Raw genomic sequence first — 7221 nt, forward strand, 5'->3', positions numbered from 1 at the left:
TTGGGTGGCAAGCTCGACTTCCTTAGTGCTTGCTTAAACGACTGGACAAGCCGTTCTGCAGCCCCGTTCGTTGCTGGGTGATAAGGTGCCCCTGTCAAGTGCACTATACCCCTTTCTTTGCACCACTGCTGGAATTCCTCGGATTTAAAACTTGTGGCGTTGTCCGATACAATTGTATGTGGATAGCCAAAATGCGAGAAATCTTCTTCCAGCAGCTCAGTTGTAGCTTGCGTTCCCACTGATGTATTTGGGTGAATGCAAAGGTACTTAGAGTACGCATCTACAATAACTAGCCAATTGTGTCCCATAAAATTAATTGCATGGTCAATATGAATTCTACTCCACGGCTTCTCTGGCAACATCCACGGGTGGTTGATTGCTTTTGCCGGTTTGTTTTGATGTTCGGAGCATGCAGTGCACTGACGACAGTTTTCTGCAATGTCTTGGTCGATTCTGGGCCAATAAACTGCTGACCGTGCCAGTTGTTTCATTCTTTGTATCCCGAAGTGCCCAAGATGAAGAAGTTCCAGGACTTGTTTGTGAATACTTCGTGGAATGACTAGTCGGGCTCCATAGAGTAAGCAACCATTCTCTACAGACAATGATGGAGCGATTCTTCTGAAGTCTTCTGTCGAGTAAACGTCACAATTTGGTGCTTCAGACGTCTTTGATTCAGGCCATCCTTCCCTGGTGTATCTCATTACCGTTGAGATGACTGGATCCTTGAGAGACTCTTTTGGGATCATTCCAGGCTCTGTTGGATTCAGCTGAGCGTTTATCATTTTGATGGTACTCACTACAAGAGTGTTCTCTTCCTCTTCCTTTCCGTCAAAGATGGCGTCTTCTCCCGCCGGCAACCTGCTGAGTGCGTCAGCGTTGCCGTGCTCTTGCGTTTTCCTATACTCAATTGAGTAGTCATATTGGCTCAACATGAGTGACCATCTTGCCAAACGGTTGGCTGCTAAAGCTGGTGTGGCTTTGTTTGGCCCAAATAATGCCAGTAGTGGTTTGTGGTCTGTGATTAGGAATAAACTTTCTTCCGTAAAGATATTGGTGGAACTTTTGTAATCCAAAAATTATTGCTAGCGCTTCTTTCTGTATCTGGCTATAACGCCTTTGCGTATCTGTCAATGTTTTTGACACATTGGCGATTGGTCGTTCTTGGCCATCTTGGAAACGATGGAAGAGTACCGCTCCAATTCCGACACTTGACGCATCGCATGATATGCCGACAGGCAGAGAAGGATCGAAATGAGCCAATACAGAATCTGCGCAGAGTACCTTCTTTAGAGTTTGAAAAGCTTCTTCCTGCTCTGCTTCCCATTGCCACTTTACTCCTTTTCGTGTGAGCTTGTGAAGTGGTTCTGTCGTGGAAGATAGGTTTGGCAAAACTTGCTGTAAAATTGCACGGAACCAAGAAAAGACCTCAGGCTGGACACGTCGTTTGGTGGTGGCATCTTTAAAACTGCGTCCACTTTATGTCCTTTTGCAATGCCTGTCTTGGATAGCCGGTGACCCAGGTACTCAACGCTTGGTTGAGCAAAGGCGCATTTTTCCAGACGACATCTTAAACCCTTTTCTTGCAAGCGATGCATAAGAGCTCTCAAGTTTTGCAGATGCTCCTCGGCGTTGTGTCCACTCACCAAAATGTCGTCTAGGTAAACGGCTACTCCTTTCAAATCAGAGGTGAGTTGACCCATAATTTCTTGGAAATAACCAGGAGCTGAGCTGATGCCAAAAGGTAATCTCATCTGGAGTAAGACTCCTTGATGGGTGCTCAAAGCAAGCTTCTTTTGGCTTTCTGGACTCAGTGGTATTTGATTATAGGCATCAGCCAAGTCAATCTTTGTGAACCCATAACCACCTCCCAGCTTGTGCATGAGCTCTTCCGGCAGAGGAAGAGGTTGTCTATGTGTTTCCAGCTGAGAGTTGGCGGTAACGGAATAATCTCCACAAACTCGGAGGGATGCTGTGCTTTGTCCTGGAAGTTTTGTCTTGCGTACAGGCACCACAGGAGTACCGTAATCATTAAACTGGGTTGGCTTCCAAACCCCTTTGGCAATGCCAGCATCATACGCTTGGGCTAAATCAGACTGTATGGCAAATGGTACTGGTCTGGGCTTGCAAAACACGGGCTTGACATTCGGTTTAAATTTGACATCAAGCTCAAAATCTTTCAAACACCCCAATTCTGGTTTAAAAAGGTCAGGGAACTCATTGCATAATTGCTTACAAGCATTTTGGAGAGATGTGTCTGCGGAAAGGTTATCAAAAACATGATTTACACCAATCAAATTACACACTTTAGTATCAGCAGGAGATATCAAAGCATCTACAGAAATTTGTAATTTAGAAATTGCATCTCTACCAAGTAAGTTCAAATCATTTACATTTGTCACAATAAACGATAAATTGTTACAGTTCACTTTAGAGCCTTCTGTCGTAACGGAATTCGGGTGAAAAATGCCCATAATTGGCAATTTGTGTCCGGAAGCGGACTCGAATTTCGAACTGCAATGTTGCAATGGTGGCTTGCCAAGCTGCAGCCAACGACGTTTACACATGAAATTTTCCCCAGCTCCAGTGTCAACTTCAAAACTAAACATCATGCTATCAATAGAAACACATTGTTGGAGCTGAGGCACATTATTATTGGTTTTTACTTTTTGCAATTTAGTTATGCAAATCACCTTAACATGCGCAGTTCGCTTCTTCTTGAAACATGCCGGTTCGATATGTCCCTTCTTGTTGCAGTAGTTGCAAATGGAATCTTTGAAACGGCAATCTTTTCCAGTGTGGCCCTTCTTCCCGCAGCGTCCACACTGTAAGTTTCTTTTCGGATCTGCTCGCTCTCTATGGTTAAAGGAATTAGTTTGTCCTCTGTGCCATTGTCTCTTTTCCTCGACCACGTTAACTTGGCCAGGTGTAAACGGCTTTGATCCGTAAACTGTCTCTTTTGCTACCTTAGCAGCATCTTCTGTCTCCAAGGCAATTTGTATGGCCTTGGCAAAACTTAATTCTTCCGCGTCTACTTTGAACAAAGCTTTCAACACCGCTTCATTGCTGACGGAGCAAATAAAGCGTGTGCACATGGCCTCATCTTGAGCATCCTTTATAGAAGAAAAATCGCATGTTGAAGCGTCCTGTCGTATTCGAGCTGCCAGCGTGTTGATAGACTCGCCTGGCTTGCGGTGCATGTCGCTCCAGAACTTAAATCTTTCTCGTATCGTAAAACGTTTCGGGTCGTATTGGTCGTTCATGAACTTTGTTATCTGTTCTAAAACAAGTTTGTTTATCTCCACAGGAGGGCTCTGTTGTGCTGCAAGATTCTGCAACATCTTGTATGTGACTGCACTTTGATTTGTCAAGAAAACTTGCGCAGCCTTTCCTTCGGGGACAGAGTGTGCTCCCAAAAATGTTTTGAATCTGGCGTGATAGTCAGACCATAACTCACTCGACGGATCGAATGCGCTGAAGTTAGGAATAACAGAACTACTCTCTGTTTTAGTAGTAGTTGTCCCTTGGTCTCCAAGCTTTTCTAAAGCTTTCGTGAGCATTTGCATTTGTTGCATCTGCTGCTGCTGTTGTTCCTGCTGCTGCTGTAGTGCATGTTGTTGAGCTTCGTTTTGTCGATCAATTTGCAGTTGTTGCTGCTGTAGCTGTTCTTTCATCAGTTGAATGAGCTCTTTGTTCGACATTTTTATTCACTTTAAAAACCGATTTCAACTTGCGTTAACTTCTTACCAACTCACTGCTTAAAACGAATATCCCATCCTCGTCGCCAAAACTTCTGTTGTATTCTTACTTCTGCCTCGTTATTAAGTCAGGAGATACTTCGGTAAGATATAGGTTTTTGTATATTGAACGAAACGCTTATAAGTCAGACAACACAATAACAACGCACTGTACTTCACAAACTCTTCTCTTCTACTGCATAAAGATACAACCACGTCTTAGCACGAGAGTTTACGCCTCATTGAATACTTAAGCATCCATGCAACTTTCCGCAGACCATGTGTCGAAACTAAAAGCAATGACCCGTAGCGATACACAACAATTTCAGAGTCATGTTATTCTTCAAATTGGCACAAAAAGGGTCGCAAAGGTTCAATTTTGCAATCTTGTGCTTTTATATCCAAATCTTGTGCTTTTTTTCTTAAATCTTGTGCTTTTTCCGAATTTGCTGTGGCAGCATTGCCTCAGAAGGTTCCGTGGAAAGTTCTGGGTTAGAGCTGAAAGGTGTTTTCCAGTTGTTAAGAAAGTTCTGTTTTGAGCCTTCCAGAGTAAAATGTTGGTGCCATTGATTTTTTGTTCTGGTACCTAAGGTTTAGCTCAGTGCAGGAAGCTGTATTTCGGATATGCAATGGTAGGCATTAGTGCTGAATCTTAGTCAGACTGTGGTTAATAACTTGCTCTAATTTTTTAGTTCTGATGCAAAGCATACCAATCAGGCTGGTCTTGACCCATGAACCACCAAGGAGCATGACTCTTGAGCCATGGTTCATGGGTGATGCCATTATGTCATAGTATGTAGGATTGTATAGGTGTATTACGGTATGATGTAAACCTGCTCAAATGGGACAGAAAAAAAAGAGAAATGTTTTTAAAGTGCTCTCAGAAGATTCGGAAAGTGAAGCTGAAAATGCAACTGTTCTTGATCTTAATGACAAGGGTGCAACCTAGTTCGTACCATGAACAATTCGTACCGTCAGTTCGTACCTTGAAAAGATCAAGAGAAAAAATTAAAAAAGCCGAAGTCGCTGATCGAAGTTTCCGCAAGGTTAGGGTATCTGAGTATCGGTTAGATATCGGTATCCGCAAACTCCCAACAAACTGAAAAGAACAAGAGATTCCGTTGTTTTTACGCAGTTTCCGTTTTTCCGCAGTTTCCGCAAGCATTTTAAAATTTCTGGTAACTAAGAGTTTGCCAAAGTCGCTGATCGCAGTTTCCCCAAACATTTTAAAAGGGTTAGGGTTGATCAGAGTTTCCGCAAATATTTTAAAAGGGTTAGGGTGTTTCAGCAAACAAACAAACTGAAAAGATCGAAAGAAAAAAATAGAACACAGCCAAAGTCGCTCATCGCAGTTTCCGTTTTTCCGCAGTTTCCGCAAACATTTTAAAATTTCCGGTAAAGATCAAGAGTTTGCCGAAGTCGCTGATCGCAGTTTCCGCAAACATTTTAAAAGGGTTAGGGTTGATCGGAGTTTCCGCAAAGTTTTTGTTCAAGATCAAGAGTTTGCCGAAGTCGCTGATCGCAGTTTCCACAAACATTTTAAAAGGGTTAGGGTTGATCGGAGTTTCCGCAAACATTTTAATAGGGTTAGGGTTGATCGGAGCTTCCGCAAACATTTTAAAATTTCTGGTAATGATCCTAAGAGTTTTTGTTTGTTTGCGGAAAATTTTAAAATGTTTGCGGGAACTGCGATCAGCGACTTCGGCTTTTTTAAATTTTTTCTCTCGATCCTTTCAAGGTACGAACTGACGGTACGAATTGTTCATGGTACGAATTAGGTTGCATCCAATGACAACAGTTCGGATGAAAGTGAGGTGGACGACACGATCAATGATTCGAAAGATGAAACTACGGTTAGCATTGGGGACTTCGTGGTTGTTAAGTTTTGTGAGAAGCGAGACATGCACTATATTGGAAAGATCACAAAAGAAAAAGATGATGAAGATGATGTAGAGGTGTCCTTTTTGAGAAGGAATCCGAAGGGAAATAGTTTTTTTGAACCTGTTGTTGAAGACATTCACTCTGTGCAAATATGTGATGTCGTATTGTTGCTTTCTCCACCAAATCCTTGTGGCTCCACTAAACGGACACAAGGGATTAAGCATTTCTCTGTAGATTTAACCTGCTACAACATTGAATAGGTTTTGTGTTAAATGCATAAACCGAGGACAATTTCTTTAGCAGCATGTAATGTGTTTTATTAATCAGGATCAACTGAAAAATATCCATACCCCTCCATCGAAATCTGTAGATTTTCCGCCCTTCCTAGCAAATCCCCAAATGGGGTAGAGAGGGAAAATGGTCTGCTGAAATCTTTTCCCCACTTATGCTAAGCCGAACTATTTCCCTCCCCCACCCTTATTTTGAGCTATGCTAGGTGGGGCGAAAAAACTACGGATTTCGCTGGGGGGGAGGGATTGTTCAGTTGGTCCATTAATAATACCTTTGTAGCCTATTGTACTTTTTGTATGCTTGTGTTTTTTTGCGTCTAAAGTACATTTCATAACAGAAATCAAACCAAGTTGGTTGATTTAATTGCAGTGGTTCATGGGTAATTCGGGGTGGTTTATGGGTCATTACCAGCAGAACCCTTGAGCCACTTTGGAGACTTTTAGGAAAATGTTTATAACTGATACGCTATAAAAGGTATTGATCTGAAACTTGCCCATGATCTGCCCCAATAGTTATGTTAAATGCTTTAAAAATTTAAGCGGTCTATCTTCAGCAAAAAAAGTTAACGCAAAAAATCTAAAAAGTGGCTCTTAGGTCAAGGTCTTCCCCTACAATTGAAGTGGAAATGTAGACATTGAAGGTTCGAGCATCCGAAGATGATTTCTGGTGGTTTGTTGTTGATGCAAAATAGTGCAATATCAAAAGATGTGCGGAACACATCCATTCTAGTTTTGGTTCAACTTATTTATGTCAATCTGCATTTTCATTTGTGAACGTAATAAAAAAAAAAGCAACGTGCTGTGCTAACCGACCGCCACCTGGACGATTGCTTTAGACACCTGATGTTCTGATAACGGCAAGCTGAAGAACCTACAACATGATGACTCTAATATTTCACTGACTCATTAGAAGAAATTTAAAGTAAATTTAGTTGTAGAACATAATTATTCTTCTCGTGTTTTATTGTAAAGAACCAAATTAACTGAAATATGAATAGACTGCTCTGTGCTGACGATGGTGGATGTGTGATAAATGTAAATGCATTTACAGTAAAGGTGTCACTGGACAATGCCTGAAAATGTTCTATAATGCCTAAAAAACCCGTCAACCACTGATAATGATCGACAATGCCTGGAAATCCTAGACAATGCCTGGAAATCCTAGACAATGCTTGGAAATTTCCAACAATGCCTGAAAGTAGCTACTCTACAATGCCTGAGAACCCCTGAAAATGCTCGACAACCCCTGAAAATGTTCGACAATGCCTGAAAATGTTCTATAATGCCTAACAAACCCGTCAACCACTGATAGCCTA

This window comes from Aplidium turbinatum, chromosome 5 (genome assembly GCF_918807975.1).
Source record: "Aplidium turbinatum chromosome 5, kaAplTurb1.1, whole genome shotgun sequence".
In the NCBI taxonomy this organism is placed as follows: Eukaryota; Metazoa; Chordata; class Ascidiacea; order Aplousobranchia; family Polyclinidae; genus Aplidium; species Aplidium turbinatum.